At 39.8% G+C, this 20,189-nt stretch overlaps 1 protein-coding gene and 1 non-coding gene across 4 annotated transcripts in view; one reads left to right on the top strand and one right to left on the bottom strand.

Moving 5' to 3' along the window:
• LOC129480770 (supervillin) overlaps positions 1-20,189 on the top strand; it is a 277,840-nt gene that overhangs the window by 13,006 nt on the left and 244,645 nt on the right. The gene's annotated exons all lie outside the window — the stretch shown is intronic.
• Positions 14,242-14,350, bottom strand: LOC129481396 (U6 spliceosomal RNA). The gene has a single exon (XR_008657402.1). It is a non-coding gene; the product is annotated as a U6 spliceosomal RNA (small nuclear RNA).

The following is a 20,189-nucleotide window of genomic DNA, read 5'->3' as shown; positions in this document are numbered from 1 at the left end:
TTTGCATAATCTTCACCCAACCCTTTTTCTCCTCCAAACTTTTTATCTTGTTTGGTTGCCAAATTCACAGGCATTGCTTGTAGTTACCCAACAATGGCTTTTGTTTCATTTTTTCATATATTCTCAATGGTTTTCCCACTATCTTTGATTCTAGGGAGAGTTCATGAGTTGCAGAAACAGGGAAAGTTGCCTCCATTAATTGTAGGCTTACTGAATTAGTTACCATCAACAAGTATAGGTAAATAGGAGAATGACTAAAAGATGAGAAGAGTAGATTTCATAGTAAGAGAGAAATTTCCTCTCTCAAGATGTTCCTCCTTTTCTCCTTCCTCCTTTCCCTCCTCCTATTATATAATAATAATAATTATTATTCACTGAAGCATTGTTCATAGTCTGGTGGGACAAACAGTTGTTGCTAAGAGTAATGCCCTCTTAACAGTGAATACTGAAAGTTTCAGTTCAAGTACTAGAAAGTGACTTGTCATGAATAATCACAGTTTAAATTTAAGTGATGCTTAATTATACATTTATTTTTTATTTTTTTGAGACAGGATCTCACTCTGTAACCCAGGCTGGAGTGCAATAGCACGAGCTCAGCTCACTGCAACCTCCGCCTCCCCGGCTCAAGTAATCCTTTCACCTTAGCCTCCCTAGTAACTGGGATACATTTTTAATTTTTTGTTTTTTAACTTTTTGGCCAGTGGCTGGCTAATTTTTTAATTTTTTGAAGAGACGAGGTCTTACTATATTGCTCAGGCTGGTCTCAAATTCCTGGGCTCAGCCAATCCTTTTGCCTCAGCCTTTCAAAGTGTTGAGATTACAGGCATGAGCCACCACGCCTACATTTATAAATATTTATGGAGGACTTTTATGTACAGGGCAGTCTGCCAGGATTTTCATTTATCTAATATCATTTAATCACAAGTACCATGTGAAGCAGGTAGTATTACTCCCATTTCACAGATGAGCAACATCAGGCTTGAGAGGAAAAAATGACTGGCCAGAGTCACGTATCTAGGAGTGACAGGATTGAGATTAAAATCAAGATCTTCTGATTCCAGGGTCACATTCACTTCCCAGCCAATAAGTAAATGGCAGTGATGTCACCATGGAGGTCCTATATGTGTGTAACAGTGGATTCTGGAACTCAGCTTGAATGCTCATGCAGTAGAATTTTAAGAACAAAACTGTTCAATTAGGGTTGGAGTTTTTAGTGCCCCTACATTGGATTTGGAGGCTAGAATTCAAGTATCTGCCTGCTTTTTGCTAAAAACATTTATTGTACAAATCTGTACCCAACTCCTGAAAACACCAGGTTTTTATTTTTGAATGTGCACATCTTCCAAAGGCCGGTTTGGTGCTGAATTGGAAAGAATTCTAGTTCACAAAACCTGGAAAATGGCCATTACTCTTGTTTTCTTTCTTTTGTTCTTTTTCTTTAAACAGCTTTATTGAGGTATAATATTGCCATGTTTTCTTAACCTAGCTTTTTGGAAGAAAGTTTGGGTCAATGTTAAGCCAAAATTTCTCAACTTTTAGGGCTTTTTGATATGGTCTTACATAAGTTTCTCAAACTCTCTCACTTTTTTATTACTCCCAGATAAATCTTTTCAGTAGAAATTAGGGAAATTTTTGCATTTTAAAAACTCGTACTTGCTGATGCGGTTTTTTTTTCTTTTTTTTTTTTTTTTTTTGAGACAAAGTCTCACTCTGTCACCCAGGCTGGAGTGCAATCACTACAACCTCCGCCTCCTGGGTTCAAGCGATTCTCCTGCCTCAGCCTCCCCAGTAGCTGGAATTACAGATGCGCACCACCACGCCTGGCTAATTTTTGTATTTTTAGTAGAGACAGGGTTCTGCTATGTTGGCCAAGCTGGTCTCGAACTCATGACCAAAGGTCATCCGCCTGTCTCAGCCTCCCAAAGTGCTGAGATTATAAGCATGAGCCACTGGCACCTGGCCTGATTTATTTTTAAGGTTAGCTTTCCTGGCCGGGCGCGGTGGCTCAAGCCTATAATCCCAGCACTTTGGGAGGCCGAGGCGGGCGGATCACGAGGTCAGGAGATCGAGACCATCCTGGCTAACATGGTGAAACCCCGTCTCTACTAAAAATACAAAAAATTAGCCGGGCGTGTTGGCGGGCGCCTGTAGTCCCGGCTACTCAGGAGGCTGAGGCAGGAGAATGGCGTGAACCCAGGAGGCAGAGCTTGCAGTGAGCCGAGATTGCGCCACTGCACTCCAGCCTGGGGGACAGAGCAAGACTCCGTCTCAAAAAAAAAAAAAACAAACAAAAAAAAAAACAAAAGGTTAGCTTTCCTGAAAATGCCTTCTTCTCTAACTCCTGGTTAGCCTGCAAGCCAGACAAAATAGCGCTAGTTACGATACCAGTAAGATGTCAAAATAAAAGTTTGCCACAAGTCAACAGGGATATGGACTGCTTATTAGTATAGAGGAGGGATCCCCAGCAGTGTTGAAATATGTGACTTTGTAAATTTGTCTGTTTCCTTGTGCAATTCTGTCGGTTTTTGCTTCACATATTTGGATGCGTAGCTATTATTAAGGTGAATAAATCCTTAGGATCCTTATGTCCCCTTGAGGAACTGGTGACTTTATCATTGTGAAATGACCTTCTTTAGACCAGCTGATATTCTTTGCTGTAAATTCTACTTGTTATTTATAAAGCCACTTCAGCTCTTTTTTTTGGGATTGATGTTAGCATGGTATAACTTTTTCCATCCTTTTAACTCTCTTGTGGCTTTATTTAAAGTGCTTTTTTTTTTGTAGGCAGTATACAGTTGTATCTTTTTTCCCCAATATGAAAATTAGTCTTTTAATTGGTGTATTTAGATTACTTACATTTAATGTAACTGTTATATAGTTAATTTTAAATCTGTCATCTTACTATATGTGTTCTATGTATCTTGTCTATTCTTTATTCCCTTTTCACTGGTTTCTCTGCCTTTTGGATTGAGGTTTTGTTTTTTGTTTTTTTTTTGTAATGATTCCATTTGTCTCCTTTGTTGGCTAAGTAGCTATATGTCTTTGTTTTGTTATTTTGTGGTTGCTTTAAGATTTACAGTATAATCTGGGCATAGTGGCTCACACTTGTAATCTTAGCACTTTGGGAGGCTGAGGCGGGTGGATTGCTTGAGGCCAGGAGTTTGAGACCAACCTGGCCAACATGGCAAAAACCCCATCTCTTCTAAAAATACAAAAATTAGTGGGTTGTGGTGGCACATGCCTGTAGTCCCAGCTACTCAGGAGGCCAAGGCATGAGAGTTGCCTGAATCCAGGAGGCAGAGGTTGCAGTGAGACGAGATCATACCACTGCACTCCAGCCTGGGCACAGAGCAAGACTGTGTCTCAAAAAACAAACCAACAAACTATTTATAGTATACATCTTTAAGTTATCATAGTCTACCTTTAAGTGATATTATATCACTTCACATATCATATAAGAACATTACAATAGGATACTTCCATCTTGGCCTTTGTATTGTTGTACAGTTTACTTTTACATATGTGATTAACTCCATGTAAGTTATTATTGTTTGAGAAGTCACTTCTCTTTTAAAAGCTTAAATAATAAGAAGAAAACTCTTATGTATTTACCCAGGTAGCAACTATTTCCACTGTTATTTATTCCTTTGTATATATCCATATTTCTACCTGATTTTTTTTTCTACTTAAAATAATTTACTTTAGCATTTCTTGTTATATAGGACTTCTGGTGATGAATTCATTCCATTTTTATATGTCTGATAAATCCTTATTTTGCCTTTATTTTTATAAGTACCATGTGCTAACTAATTGTATAATTGGAGCTACAGCTTTATTTTTGGAAGCTATTTTTGCTGGGTATAGAATTATAGATTGACAATTTTTTCTTTTTAGTTTATGAAAGATTTTGCTTCACTATTTTATACTTGCCTTGTTTTTGACATAAAATCTGCTATCATTCTTACCTTCTTTTGTTTATGTGATATGTCCTTTTTTTTCTAATTGCATTTAGTATTTTTATTTTTTAAAAAGTGAAGTCTCACTGTGTCATCCAGGGCAGAGTGCAGTGGTGCAGTCATAGCCCACTGTAGCCTCAAACTTTTGGGCTCAGACAGTCTTCCTGCCTCAGCCTCCTGAGTAGCTGGGACTACAGGCACATGCCACCACGCCCAGCTGCTTTTAAGATGTTTTGTTTGTTCCTGGTTTTAAGCAATTTGCAATGTGCTTTGATATATGTTTGTTTAAATTTCTTGTGCTTGGAATTAAATGAGCTCCTTGGATCTTTGGGTTTATATTTTTATTAGGTTAGGCATATTTTTTCAGCCATTATTTCTTTAAATATCATTTTCTATCCCTCTGTGCCCCCCATGTGGAATTCAGTTATATGTGTTTAGGCTGCTTAAAGTTGTCTCCACAGCTCACCCATGCTTTGTTCATTTTTTTTTAACTTTCTTTTCTGTTTTTCATTTTGGATATTTCTATTGCTATGTCTTCAAGTTCAGTAGTCTTTTCTTCTGAAATGTCTACCTGCTGTTAATCCTATCCAGTGTACTGTTCATCTCACACATTGTAGATATTATTTCTAGAAATTTGGTTTGTGTTTTTATATATTCATATCTCTGCCTAAAATCTTGAATATTTGTCCTTGTCTGCTAATTCTAATATCTTTCTTAATTCTTGGTCAGTTTCAGTTGATTGACATTGCTCCTCCTTGTGGGTTGTATTTTCCTGCTTTTTTGCATGCCTGGTAATTTTTGACAGGATGCCAGACATTGCGATGTTATCTTTTGGGGGGATGGAAATATTGTTGAGCTTTGTTTTGGGATGTAGATAAATTACTTGGAGACAGTTGATTCTTTTGTCTTACTTTCAAGATTTATTAGGTAGGACTGGAGCAGTGCTAATTAGACAGGGATAATTATTCCTTAACCTGTTTATGCCAAGTGTTCCATTATTGGAACACTGAGCTTGTGGGAGTTGTTTATATCCTATTGCTTAAGATCATCACCAAGGTCTGATTTCTCATACACAAAAAATTTTCAACCTCCGGCATAAATGGGTTAAGCAACATCTTTCTGAGTACTCAGTGCTTGTGAATTATGAGTTTTTCCATTCTTTTTGTTTGTTTTGAGACAGAGTCATACTCTGTCATCCAGGCTGGAGTGCAGTGGCACGATCTCAGCTCACCGCAACCTCCACCTCCTGGTTTTGAGCAATTCTCCTGCCAGCCTCCCAAGTAGCTGGGATGACAAGAACCTTCTACCATGCCTGGCTAATTTTTGTATTTTTAGTAGAGACAGGGTTTCACCATGTTGGCCAGGCTGCTCTTAAACTCTCGACCTCAGGTAATCTGCCCGCCTTGGCCTCCCAAAGTGCTGGGATTACAAGCATGAGCCACCATCGCTGGCTGAGTTTTTCCATTCTATCAGGTGGAAACAGACACTATTTTGCATCAGTACCAGACACTGTTATCTCCAATCTTTTCTAGTGTTCCCCCACCCCCTCAGGCACATGTAGTTTGCTCAAAAACATGCACTGACTACTCAAAGATAAATCTCTGGACTTCTCTGTGTAGTTCTTTCCTATTTGGTACTTGGTCCTGCAAATTCTAATGGCCTGGGTCTCCCCCAGACTCTCAGCTCTGGGAGTCTGCTGGGTGATAACCTAGGGTGGTCATATTGCCTAGAATTTGAAAATTCAGATTCTGTTCGGTAGGTTTTTGCTAGGGTCTGAGACCCTACATTTCTAAGAAACTTTTAGATGCTGTCAATGCTCTGGAAAAAGACTACTTCGAGTAGCCAGGGTCCCTAAATATTCAACAGATATGTAATGTAAACCACATATGTAATTTTACATTTCCTAGTAATCGCATTAAGAAAATTAAAAAGAAACAGGCGAAATTTTTTTTTTTTTTTGAGACAGAGTCTTGCTCTGTTGCCCAGGCTGGAGTGCAGTGGCGTGATCTCGGCTCACTGCAACCTCCACCTCCTGGGTTTAAGCGATTCTCCTGCCTCAGCCTCCCGAGTAACTGGAACTACAGTGATGTGCCACCACGCCTGGCTGATTTTTGTGTTTTTAGTAGAAATGGGGTTTCACCATGTTAGCCAGGATGGTCTCCATCTCCTGACCTCGTGATCCACCCCACCTCAGCCTCCCAAAGTGCTGGGATTACAGGTGTGAGCCACCGTGCCCAGCCAAGAAACAGGTGAAATTAATTTAATTATATATTTTCTTTAACTCAGTCTACCCAAAATGTTGTTTCAACATGTAATCAATGTAAAAATATTGAGACATTTTTTCTTAAATTTTATAGTAAGTCTTGAAATTTGATATGTATGTTATAGCTATCAGATACTACATTTTTATCTGAAATCTTGGTCTATATTTAGCTTTTATAAAATTTATAGTTGAAAAAGTATATTTGTTAACCAAACCCCAAATATACAAGTTCTCCAGCGACTGAACTCAGCATCAAAAAATCATTCTCCACGATATTTGCATTCAACTTGACAAAACTGGTTCATCTTTTTTAGAATAATTAATTTGACTTTTTGAAACAAAAAATATCAGTTTCAAAGCTACATCTGTTCCACTTAGGCAAATTCACTAACTCTTACGCCAGCTCAGAATTGTTGACATTAAATTCAAAGGAGTATTACAAAAATGGAAAAACTAACTCTAAATTTATCAATATCAACAAAGTATTATTCCCCAACATTTTCTTATGGATTTTGAAGGCAATTTATATAATGCTTTTGATTTCAGTGAAGTCATCCACATATTGATTCAAGTTACAAAAATATATGAAACCATTATTTTTTACTTCTCTTATGAAAAATGTCACTTTTGACATAAATTCTCCTGCCTCTCTATCTAGGTCACAAATAAGTTTTTCCTTTCCTTGAAACTTTAAATTTAGCTCTTTCATATATAGTGTGATATCTGTGAAAAAAAACATAAATCACACTGCCTTTTTTTTTTTTTTTTTTTTAGACAGAGGCTTGCTCTGTCGCCCAGGCTCGAGTGCAGTGGCCTGATCTCGGCTCACTGCAAGCTCTGCCTCCCAGGTTCATGCCATTCTCCTGCCTCAGCCTCCCGAGTAGCTGGGACTGCAGGGGCCCGCCACCACGCCCAGCTAATTTTTTTTTTTTTTTGCATTTTTAGTAGATGGGGTTTCACCATGTTAGCCAGGATGGTCTCGATCTCTGACCTTGTGATTCGCCTGCCTTGGCCTCCCAAAGTGCTGGGATTACAGGTGTGAGCCACCGCGCCCAGCCCACACTGCCTATTTTTGTCTTCATTGAGTATTCGGCAAGCATTCTTTTTTTGTAAAGAAAATCCTGCATTGTAGCTAACTGTACAGTGAATGTTTTTAAAAATTCTTCTGTGATTCAACCAGAGATCATTGGCAAAGAACACATGATCAATCATTTCTGGTTTTCTATTTCTTTCAGCAGTTCCATAAACTGGTTCAAGAATCCAAGATGTTTTATAACTGGCCAGAGTTATGAGCTGAGATGTAAAAAATCATTAAAACAATTTTTTTGGCCATTCTGATTTTGAGTGACTAATTTCATTGATCTGTTTTTGACTGTTGAGGGGAGATGGCATCAAATTCACAACGTTTTTGCTGAAATTGTCTGTTAATATTTTCTGCTTCATTATCTTTGACTTTTTATGTAACACACAGCTTTCTCCTTTTGCTCTGCCACAGCAAATTATAATTGCCATTGATATGTCACTTTTTGCTTACCTTCCTCTCCTGTCTCTTTTTTTCTTGACTGTTCTGATTGTATTATTAATTTCTGTGTCTCCACTGGATTTTGTGTTAGTCCTAAGATTTTGGAAAGTGTCTCTGTGTTAGGACTGCTACAAAATTTTCCAAGTGATAAATTAGAAAAATTGGCCATATTTATTTTATAAACTAGAGAAACAATGTAATTATATCTTAATTAAAACAAGTATTTTGATATAATTACCAATTATGATTTACATAGTTATCACCATAAGTTGTGCTGTGTAAAATATTCATATGAACACATTACAGTGTTACATCAGTGTTTAGAAAGAAACATTTAAATGGAAACACTTTATTGACACCAAGTAGATCAGTGATGCTTTCCTTTGTAGACTCATCTGCTACAATGCACCAAATAATATTTTAAGCAATATAGTATTTAAAGTGAAATGTAGTTCTACCAAATAATGCATTAATGTTTAATGGAACATATTTTACATTGCTTCAGTTTTTACATTTAAATAAAATCACGTGAAATTAATTAAAAGTTGACATTCAGTTCCTCAGTTGCATTCGCCGACTTAAGTAGCCATGTGTGCCCATTGGTTCTTGTATTGGACAGCATAGGCCAGGGGCTACTTGCATTTGAACCTAGGGACCTTGTATCAATAACTAGACGGTTGCTCACTTTTCTTGCCCAGCAACTACATCTTCCTTGCTTTGTCCCATAGCACTCAGGAATTTTAGGAGTTTAGCAAATGAAGTCTTATATAATTAAGTGGTCTCTGAAGGTCTCTTGATTACCATGACTCTCGGACAACTTCCCACTGTGCTAGGCCATTAGGACAAGTCTGGGGACAACTTCTGACTCCAGGGACAGTCTGTGGGTTGTAATAGGGGTTAGCTTGGGACAAGGCCAAGGCAGAGTTTATAGGTCAACTGCAGCTACTCTTCCTCTTCCCATGGGTTACTAACCAATGACTCAAGAGCAATCTGGCTTGAACTTAGTTGGATGGGAATGTTGTCGGCAGAGGCAGCATTCTCATTGTTCTGGAAGGAGCAGGTTTCATGTTCGCACCAATCATGAGAGTGTTAGGGGAAAGCTGTCCCTTAGCTAAGTTGGCTAGGAAGGTTTTCAAAAATCCATCTCAATTAATCATCATAGGCTATGAAATTACACCTGAAAAATATGAAGAAAATGGAATGGGTGATTTGCGTGTTGAATACAAAATAATGATATAAAGCATTCTAGAATTTAGAAACCAACTTATGAACCAAGATGTTATTTTCAGAGTGGATATACTCACCTTGCCTGGACCCTGATTAAACTCCTCCTTTTTTTTTTGTTTAAAGTTCAATTTATATTCTGACCATTTCTTTGTTTAGAGATATATTGCTTTGGTTCATATTTTTGTACTGCCTTCACAAAATATTAGGGGTATTTACTTAGATCTTAGCTTTCTCAAGTCTTTTTCTTCCTTCCTTCTGTTTTTTCTTTTCTTTTTTTTTTTTTTAATTTCAGACAAGGTCTTTCTCTGTCACCCAGGCAGGAGTGCAGTGGTGTAGTATCAGCCTCCTAGGCTCAAGTGACCCTCCCACCTCAGCCTCCTGAGTAGCTGGGACCACAGCTGTGTGTCACCATGCCCAGCCAATTTTTAATTATTTTGTAGAGATGGGCTCTCACCATGTTCCCAAGGCTGGTCTTGAACTCCTGAGCTCAAGCAATCCTCCCATCTCAGCATCCCAAAGAGCTGGGATTACAGGCATGAGTCATCACGCCCGGCCAAGCCTTTTTCTTTTGTCTCTGATCCTCCTAAACTTTCTTTTATCTCCCAAACTCTAGCTCTGTGCTTTGTACATTGCTGCATGTTCAGATAGAGCTTAATCTGTAGTTACTCATCACTGATGATTCATAAAATACAAAATGTGCTTAGTAACACTGAATAGTATAGTCTAGAATCCTAAAAAAGTTGAGAAAAATATTTTGTTCTCCTTATTTTCTATTTTTTTCTATTGCTCCACCTTGTATTAGAAATTAGGAAAGACTCGTGGTGAATGTGTCCAATCAGTTCACCTCACCTCATGATGTTTCTAAATAAAATAATAAAATCTGAACCCATAGTTTTCGCCTTTTTTGAGGTTTAAGTATTGTTTCATCTACATCGTTATATAATTTCAAAATGCCTTCCAGAAAATCCCTCGGGATGGAGATGACTCAGGATAGCTTTGCACTGGTTTGTTATGGGGCCATCTAAACGAAGGAATGGCCCTCTGAAATGGCAGCAACAACCCTAAGCTGCCTGGGCTCCAGTCCCAGTTCTGACACTGTCTAGCTGAGTAGCCTCGGCCAAGTAACTTCTCACTCTCTAAACCTCATTTTTCTGTCTATACAAGGTAGGAATTAGATGGTGACACTGCTTCCCAACCCTTCCCACCCAACACTAGTGGCCCTTGAGATATCACCAATTGGGTGCCTCTCCAGTATATCCATGGAAATTGGAAAAATGCTGTGTGCTGAATTCTATTCCATGTTTGGCTTCCAAAAGCTCATAAGCACATTAGAGACTGCAAGAAGCCTTGAAGTAAAGAAATCTGCTTGCAGCTTTCTACATATGGCTAGCCAGTTTTCCCAGCACCATTTATTAAATAGGGAATCCTTTCCCCATTTCTTGTTTTTGTCAGGTTTGTCAAAGATCAGATAGTTGTAGCTATGCGGCATCATTTCTGAGGGCTCTGTTCTGTTCCATTGATCTATGTCTCTGTTGTGGTACCAGTACCATGCTGTTTTGGTTACTGTAGCCTTGTAGTATAGTTTAAAGTCAGGTAGCGTGATGCCTCCAGCTTTGTTCTTTTGGCTTAGGATTGACTTGGCGATGCGGGCTCTTTTTTGGTTCCATATGAACTTAAAAGTAGTTTTTTCCAATTCTGTGAAGAAAGTCATTGGTAGCTTGATGGGGATGGCATTGAATCTATAAATTACCTTGGGCAGTATGGCCATTTTCACGATATTGATTCTTCCAACCCATGAGCATGGAATGTTCTTCCATTTGTTTGTATCCTCTTTTATTTCATTGAGCAGTGGTTTGTAGTTCTCCTTGAAGAGGTCCTTCACATCCCTTGTAAGTTGGATTCCTAGGTATTTTATTCTCTTTGAAGCAATTGTGAAAGGGAGTTCACTCATGATTTGGCTCTCTGTTTGTCTGTTATTGGTGTACAAGAATGCTTGTGATTTTTGTACATTAATTTTGTATCCTGAGACTTTGCTGAAGTTGCTAATCAGCTTAAGAAGATTTTGGGCTGAGACAATGGGGTTTTCTAGATATACAATCATGTCATCTGCAAACAGGGACAATTTGACTTCCTCTTTTCCTAATTGAATACCCTTTATTTCCTTCTCCTGCCTGATTGCTCTGGCCAGAACTTCCAGCACTATGTTGAATAGGAGCGGTGAGAGAGGGCATCCCTGTCTTGTGCCAGTTTTCAGAGGGAATGCTTCCAGTTTTTGCCCATTCAGTATGATATTGGCTGTGGGTTTGTTGTAGATAGCTCTTATTATTTTGAGATACGTCCCATCAATACCTAATTTATTGAGAGTTTTTAGCATGAAGGGTTGTCGAATTTTGTCAAAGGCCTTTTCTGCATCTATTGAGATAATCATGTGGTTTTTGTCTTTGGTTCTGTTTATATGCTGGATTACACAATGGGAGAAAATTTTTGCAACCTACTCATCTGACAAAGGGCTAATATCCAGAATCTACAATGAACTCAAACAAATTTACAAGAAAAAAACAAACAACCCCATCAAAAAGTGGGCAGAGGACATGAACAGACACTTCTCAAAAGAAGACATTTATGCAGCCAAAAAACACATGAAGAAATGCTCCTCATCACTGGCCATCAGAGAAATGCAAATCAAAACCACAGTGAGATACCATCTCACACCAGTTAGAATGGCCATCATTAAAAAATCAGGAAACAACAGGTGCTGGAGAGGATGTGGAGAAATAGGAACACTTTTACACTGTTGGTGGGACTGTAAACTAGTTCAACCATTGTGGAAGTCAGTGTGGCGATTCCTCAGGGATCTAGAACTAGAAATACCATTTGACCCAGCCATCCCATTACTGGGTATATACCCAAAGGACTATAAATCATGCTGCTATAAAGACACATGCACACGTATGTTTATTGCGGCACTATTCACAATAGCAAAGAGTTGGAACCAACCCAAATGTCCAACAACGATAGACTGGATTAAGAAAATGTGGCACATATACACCATGGAATACTATGCAGCCATAAAAAATGAGTTCGTGTCCTTTGTAGGGACATGGATGAAACTGGAAAACATCATTCTCAGTAAACTATCGCAAGGACAAAAAACCAAACACCGCATGTTCTCACTCATAGGTGGGAATTGAACAATGAGAACTCATGGACACAGGAAGGGGAACATCACGCTCCAGGGACTGTTGTGGGGTGGGGGGAGGGGGGAGGGACAGCATTAGGAGATACACCTAATGCTAAATGACGAGTTAATGGGTGCAGGAAATCAACATGGCACATGGATACATATGTAACAAACCTGCACATTGTGCACATGTACCCTAAAACCCTAAAGTATAATAAAAAAAAAAAAAGAAATCTGCTTAACATCGTTAAACCTAGCATTTTCTAAACTCTTTGAACTGGAAACTCTCCCTCTTTTGGAGGAAAAGCTTCAAGTGTATGGAGTATCCTGTAGTACATAGTTTGGGAAATGCTGGAGTAGATCAGTGGTCAGCAAATAGCAGCCTGCAGGCCAAATCCCTCTTGCCACCTGTTGTGTAAATAAAGTTTTATTGGAACACAGCTACACCCATTCATTTATGAATTGTCTGTTTGCCCCATAATAGCCAAGTTGCAGAGTAGTGACAGAGACCTGTATGGCCCATACTGCCTAAAATATATTTACCATCTGGTTATTTACAGAAAAAAAAATCTGCTGACTCCTACACACAAGATTATTTTCAAAGTGATTCATGAACATGGCTGAAAAAATCAGATCGTGGAGGAATGTTGTAAATGAAAAGCAATAGCTTTGTTCCAGAAGCAACACATTTTTAATGGTTCCTGTTAAAATTATTTTAGTTGTTATTACTAATAGTTGTATAACTCCTCACTCAGCCATTTCTGATGTATGTGCTTTGGTTTGCCTCTGTCTGTTTGATAGACCATGTTCACATGCACACACACACACACACACACACACAGAAGCAAGCACAACTTCTTAGTTTTATCAGTACACGAATTCCTCTCTTGATTACCACTGCAGTTTTTTTTTTTTTCTTTTTTGAGATGGACTCTCGCTGTGTCGCTCAGGCTGGAGTGCAGTGGTGCCCTTGGCTCACTGCAACTGCCTCCCAGGTTCAAGCAATTCTCCTACCTCAGCTTCCTGAGTAGCTGGGATTACAGGCGCCTGCGGCCACATCCAGCTAATTTTTTTGTATTTTTAGTAGAGACGGGGTTTCACCATGTTGGCCAGGCTGGTCTCGAACTCCTGATCTCAAGTGATCCACCTGCCTCAGCCTCCCAAAGTGCTGGGATTACAGGCGTGAGCCATCGTGCCCAGCCCTACCATTGCAGTTTTAATGTTTATAAACCTCTATATCTTGTTGCATCTATTTCCTACTTATTATCTTAGGTGCCAAATTTTGTAAGATGAGGTGACTAGTACCACTAGCCTTCCGCATTCCTCTCTTTTCCTCTTGTCTATCTTTCGGCTTTTCTCAGCTATGTCTTTATTTTTACAGTGTTGAGTCTGATAACATTTGCCTTCTTTATCTGGAAATATTTTCCTTGCATTGCCCATTGATCGAGTCTAAAGGTTGCAAGCTGTCTTAGTCCCTTTAGTGTTGCTATGAAGGAATACCTGAGGTTGGGTAATTTATAAAGAAAAGAGTTTTATTTGGCTCACGATTCTGCTGCTGGAAGATTGGGCATCTGGGGAAAGCCTCAGGCTGCTTCCACACATACTGAAAGGCAGAGAGGAGCTGGCGTGTGCAGAGATCAGATGGTGAGAGAGAAGGCAAGAGAGAGAGGAAGAAGGTCCAGGCTCTTTCTAACAACCAGCTAAGGTCCCAGGCTCTTTCTAACAACCAGCTCTCCTGGGAACTAATAGAGCAAAAATTCACTCACTGCCTCCCCGCCTACCAGAGAGAGCATTAATCTATTCATGAGGAATCCACGCCCATGACCCAAACACCTCCCATTAGGCACCGCCTCCAACATAGAGGATCAGATTTCAACGAGGTTCCAAAGGGTCGAATATCCAAACCACAGCACAAGCCAGTGAGCAGTGTTAATGTAAATACTGTCCGTAGAAGAGCCAAGTAGTGCTTGCTGTGATTATACTTCCCTCTCTATAATTCTAATATCACAACTTCAGCATCACTCAAAGTAGACAGTTCTTAGTATCTTTTTCTTTAAAATTTTTTTAACATATATTTTTATTAAAACATATAAAAAATATGGAACACTTCATGAATTTGCATGTCATCCTTGTGCAGGGGCCATGCTAATCTTCCAATTTTAGTATATCATTCCAATTTTAGTATATGTACTGTAATCCACCCGCCTTGATCTCCCAAAGTGCTGGAATTACAGGCATGTGCCACCGTGCCCAGCTGCTCTAATATCTTTTCCAATTGAGTTCATTCTGCTAATTTTTACCGGTTGCTCTAAATCATGGCATTTTTTTTTTTTTTTTTTTTTTGAGACAGTCTCACTTTGTGTCACCCAGGCTGGAGTGTAATGGCATGATCTTGGCTTACTGCAACCTCCACCTCCCGAGTTCAAGTGATTTTTGTGCCTCAGCCTCCTGAGTAGTTGGGATTACAGGGTGCACCATGACACCTGGCTAATTTTTGCATTTTTAGTAGAAACAGAGTTTCACCATGTTGGCCAGGCTGGTCTGGAACCCCTGACCTCAGGTGATCCACCCGCCTTGGCCTCCCAAAGTGCTGGGATTACAGGAGTGAGTCGTGTCACCTGTCCAATCATGGTGCATTTGAACCATGTCTCTCCTGCTTTTTGTTGGTGGCATTTGTTTTCCTTTGAGGTTTATTTATTTATTTATTTATTTATTGAGACGTAGTCTTGCTCTGTCACCCAGGCTGGAGTGCAGTGGCACAATCTCACCACAGTACAATTTCCACCTCCCAGGTTCAAGTGGTTCTCCTGCCTCAGTCTCCCCAGTAGCTGGGACCACAGGCGTGCGTCACCACGCCCAGCTAATTTTTGTATTTTTAGTAGAGACAGGGTTTCACCATGTTGGCCAGGCTGGTCTCGAACTCCTAACCTCAGGTGATCCGCCCCCCTCGGCCTCCCAAAGTGCTGGGATTACAGGCGTGAGCTGCCACGTCTGGTCCCCTTGAGTTTTTTATTGGTTTGTTTTTTTGGTGTGTGTGCCTTGTTGAGGGAAGAATTGTGCCTCCTTGATTATTTCTCTCAAATCCTCTAGTTTCTAACCCATTTGTCTATTGCTTGAAATAAACGCATTCTTTTTGAAGACATTCTTTGCGGATTCCACTCACTGATGTCCTCATGGCTTCCTAGACTTGCAGTTGTTAATTTTCCTTAAATTCTAGGCTTTGTTCTACCATGTGTTGTATGCCACATCTCTTTGCCTGTGTTTTACATTCACTTTTTTTGAAACATATTTAATATTCTCAAGTGACTTATTCCGATTGAGGCTCACTTTCTGAGTCTTACGTGTTTGAAAACGTCTTTACTATGATTGGTGTGGGTTTCTAGGCTTGAAATAAATTTTTCTTTAATCTTCAAAAATCTTGCTGTATTGTTGCGGATTTGAAAAGGCACATGCTGGTCTGTGTTTGTTATTAACTGATTCTTTTTTCCTTTTTGAAAGCTACTAGAGTTTCTTTCTCTTTATTCCTCAATATTCTGCAATAATTATTAATACAATTATATAGTAATTTGACAGTGAGATATCTAAATGTGAGCCTTTGCTCATTTATTGAGTATGGTAGTCAGTGGGTGTATCAGTCAGGTTCTCTTCACACAAAAATCACACAAATTTGAACAGGGAGACTTTAAACAATCATTGATTTGTAGCAGAGGATTAACTACTAAAAGGAAAAGAGAGCTGTAAAGAATACAGGAATGGTTGGCTGGGCGTGGTGGCTCACGCCTATAATCCTAACACTTTGGGAGGAGGCCAAGGTGGGCAGATCGCTTGAGCCCAGGTGTTTGAGACCAGCCTGGGCAATATAGTGAAACCCTGTCTCTACAAAAAATTAAAAAGTTAGCCGGGCATGGTGGCACACACCTGTGGTCCCACGTACTCGGGAAGCTGAGGTGAGAGGATTGCTTGAGCTCAGGAGTTTGAGGCTGCAGTGAGCCATGATCACACTCCAGCCTGGGCAACCGAGTGAGACCCTGCCTCAAAAAAAAAAAAAAAAATTAAGAAAGAATATGAGTGACACATACATTGAGCAGCCCCTCCCTCTAGGGCTGAGGCAAGATCGAGTTCAGAAGTGGCTGCCTCTCGCGCACCCCCAAATCTGAAATTCAGATTTCAGGGCATGGCTCCATGGCCCATTGAGGCAGCACAGTTTGGGGAGGAGCTGCATGCTAGTCCATGTGGGATACCGCCTGCTCAGGTGTTTAAAAAACTGCTAGGAAACCACCCACCCACTGGGTGCCTGCAAGCCTTCCTGGGAGCCGGCTGGATGCTGGGGGTACTCACTGGAGACCTGCTCACAGGTTTGCTCTACTGAACCTTGTGAGGATGCTGCCTGCTGGGGTGTCTGCCAGACTTACCGGGAACCACCTGCAGGGTGCTGCCGAAACTTACTGGAGTGACACCCCTGGGTATTCCACAGGCTGCCAGCTGCTGCAGGCACAAGCTGGTGAGAGCATACCCCATAGGAGAAAAGTTGCGTCCTCCTGCACGACTTCTCCAGCACCCTCAACCAGCAAAGCTTAACTTGATTTCAGCTGGCAAAGGAGAGACATTGACCACGTCCAGCTCCCGTAATTCAAAGGAAGGCAAAGAAGCGTATCTGCAGCTGAGAGGTAACACGTGGATAAACAGCAAACATCTTCAAGTCTAAAAACTTACTTGTCTCCTTAGCTCTGGGGAGTTTTCTTGTACAGGTTAAGCATCCCTAATTCAAACATTTGAAATGCTCTGAAATCCGGAACTTTTGGAGTGCCAACATGACACGACACTCAAAGGTTATGCTCATTGGAGCACTTAGGGTGTCAGAGATTTGGATTAGAGATGCTCAGCTGGTAAGTACAATGTAAGTATTCCAGAATCCAAAAACGTCTGAAATCTGAAACACTTCTGGTCTCAAGCATTTTGGATAAGGGATACTCAAACTGTATTATTTCTTTGATAATTTCTTCCTCTTCTCCCTGCCCCATATTTTTCTGTGGTTTTTAGAACTCTGATTAGTCAAATGTTAGGCTTCTTAGGTTCCGTCTCTGGCTTTTTAATCGTTTCTTTGATTTTTCGTATTTTTATTCTTTTGCTTTGTGTTCTGGGAGACTTCCCTCACATTATCTTTGTACTCTTCTATTGAACTTTTTATTGTGTAATCATCTTTTAAAATTCTTTCGGTAGGTTTTTTGTTCGATTTTTTGTTATTGGATTTGTTTTTGTTCTATTGGATGTTTTGTTTTCTTTGCTTTTTCTTGTGCTTTTCTCAGTAGAGCAAACCTGTGAACAGATCTCCAGTGAGCTCCTGTGAGCTCCAACCACACCCAGCAGGCTTCCCAGCAAGGCGTGCACACTGTATACTTTTTATAGCATTCTGCATTGTTTTTCTTTTATATTTGCGTGTTTTATGGTTATATTCATCTTCCAGAAATGTCAAATCTTTTGTTTTCTTTTTCTTTTCTTAAATTTTTTGAGACGGAGTTGCCCAGACTGGAGTGTAGTGGCACAATCTCGGCTCACTGCAACCTCTGCCTCCCAGGTTCAAGCAATTCTCCTGCCTTAGCCACCTGAGTAGCTGGGATTATAGGCGCCCACCACCACACCTGGCTAATCTTTGTATTTTTAGTAAAGGCAGGGTTTCACCATGTTAGCCAGGCTGGTCTTGAACTCCTGACCTCAGGTGATCCGCCCACCTCGGCCTCCCAAAGTGCTGGGATTGCAGGTGTGAGCTAATGCACGTGGCCAAAATCTTTTGTTTTCTGATGATTGATTCTTTTCTCTTCGCTGATGTAAATTTGTACTTTTTTTTTTTTTTTTTTTTTTTTTAAGATGGAATCTCACTCTGTCTCCCAGGCTGGAGTGCAGTGGCACGATCTCGGCTCACTGCAAGCTCCACCTCCCGGGTTCACACCATTCTCCTGCCTCAGCCTCCCGAGTAGCTGGGACTACAGGCACCCGCCACCATGCCTGGCTAATTTTTTCTATTTTTTAGTAGAGACGGGGTTTCACCGTGTTAGCCAGGATGGTCTCCATCTCCTCACCTCATGATCCGCCCGCCTCGGCCTCCCAAAGTGCTGGGATTACAGGCATGAGCCACCGTGCATAGCTTGTACATTTTTTTAAAAGTTATTTTTACCATCATTTTAGTAGGCCAGACTACATGAGTTTAAATCACAGCCCTGATATTTACTAGCCATGTGACTGTTCTAAGCCTTCATTTTCTCATTTATGAAATGGGGATGATAATAGTGACCTAGGTTATAAATTATAGGAGTATAAATGAAATAATACACGAAAAGTCCTTAGCACAGTGCCTGGCATATACTCACTGTTTTAAAGATAGCTTCAGCTATTATTATTTGTAAATATACCACATTATTTTAAACTGATTATAATCCATTTAATCATTATTTTAAAAGCACTTCTAGTCTGTAAAATATAATTTCTTTGGTCTTATTAATTACCACTGCTACTGCTGTCACTATTACCACTGCTACCACAGATATCTTCAAGCCAGCAGAAATTTGGTTTAAGGGCAAATTAATGGCATACGATTTGGAGACATTTACTCAGGATACAAAATCAATATGCAAAAATCACAAGCATTCGTATAAACCAACAATAGACAAGCAGAGAGCCAAATCATGAATGAACTCCCATTCACAATTGCTACAAAGACAATAAAATACCTAGGAATACAGCTAACAAGGAATGTGAAGGACCTCTTCAAGGAGAACTAGAAACCGCTGCTCAAGGAAATAAGAGAGTACACAAACAAATGGAAAAACATTCCATCCTCATGGATAAGAAGAATCAATATCACGAAAATGGCCATCCTGCCCAAAGTAATTTATAGATTCAATGCTATTCCCATCAAACTACCACTGACATTCTTCACAGAACTAGATAAAAACTACTTTAATTTTTACATGGAACCAAAAAAGAGCCCATATAGGCAAGATAATCCTAAGCAAAAAGAACAAAGCTGGAGTCATCATCTACCTGACTTCACACTATATTGCAACACGACAGTAACCAAAACAGCATGGTACTGGTACCAAAGCAGACATATAGACCAATGGAACAGAACAGAGACCTCAGAAATAATACCACGCATCTACAACCATCTGATCTTCGACAAACCAAACAACAAAAAAGCAGTGGGGAAGGATTCCCTATTTGTTAAATGGTGCTGGGAAAACTGGCTAGCCATATGCAGAAAACAGAAGCTGGACCCCTTCCGTACACCTTATACAAAAATTAATTCATGATGGATTGAAGACTTAAATATAAAACCCAAAACCATAAAACCCCAGAAGAAAACCTAGGCAATACCATTCAGGACATAGGCATGGGCAAAGAACTTCATGACAAAAACACCAAAAGCAATTGCAACAGAAATCAAAATTGACAAGTGGGATCTAATTAAACTAAAGAGCTTCTGCACAGCAAAACAAACTATCAAAGTGAACAGGCAACCTACAGAATGGGAGAAAATTTTTGCAATCTGCCCATCTAACAGAGGTCTAATATCCAAAATCTACAAGGAACTTAAACACATTTACAAGAAAAAAACAAACAAACAACCCCATCAAAATGTGGGCAAAGGATATGAACAGACACTTCTCAAGAGAAGACATTTATGCAGCCAACAAACATATGAAAAAAAGCTCAACATTACTGAGCTGAGATGCAAATTAAAACCACAATGAGATACCATCTCACACCAGTCAGAATGGCGATTATTAAAAAGTCAAGAAACAACAGATGCTGGAGAGGATGTGGAGAAATAGGAACATTTTTACACTGTTGGTGGGAATGTAAATTACTTCAACCATTGTGGAAGACAGTATGGTGATTCCTCAAGGATCTAGAACCAGAAATACTATTTGAGCCAGCAATCCCATTACTGAGTATATACCCCAAGGAATATAAATCATTCTACTATAAAGACACGTGCACACATATGTTTATTGCAGCACTATTTACAATAGCAAAGACATG

Source organism: Symphalangus syndactylus, chromosome 4 (assembly GCF_028878055.3).
Source record: "Symphalangus syndactylus isolate Jambi chromosome 4, NHGRI_mSymSyn1-v2.1_pri, whole genome shotgun sequence".
NCBI classification, from domain to species: Eukaryota; Metazoa; Chordata; class Mammalia; order Primates; family Hylobatidae; genus Symphalangus; species Symphalangus syndactylus.
This window is presented reverse-complemented; position numbering and strand designations above follow the sequence as displayed.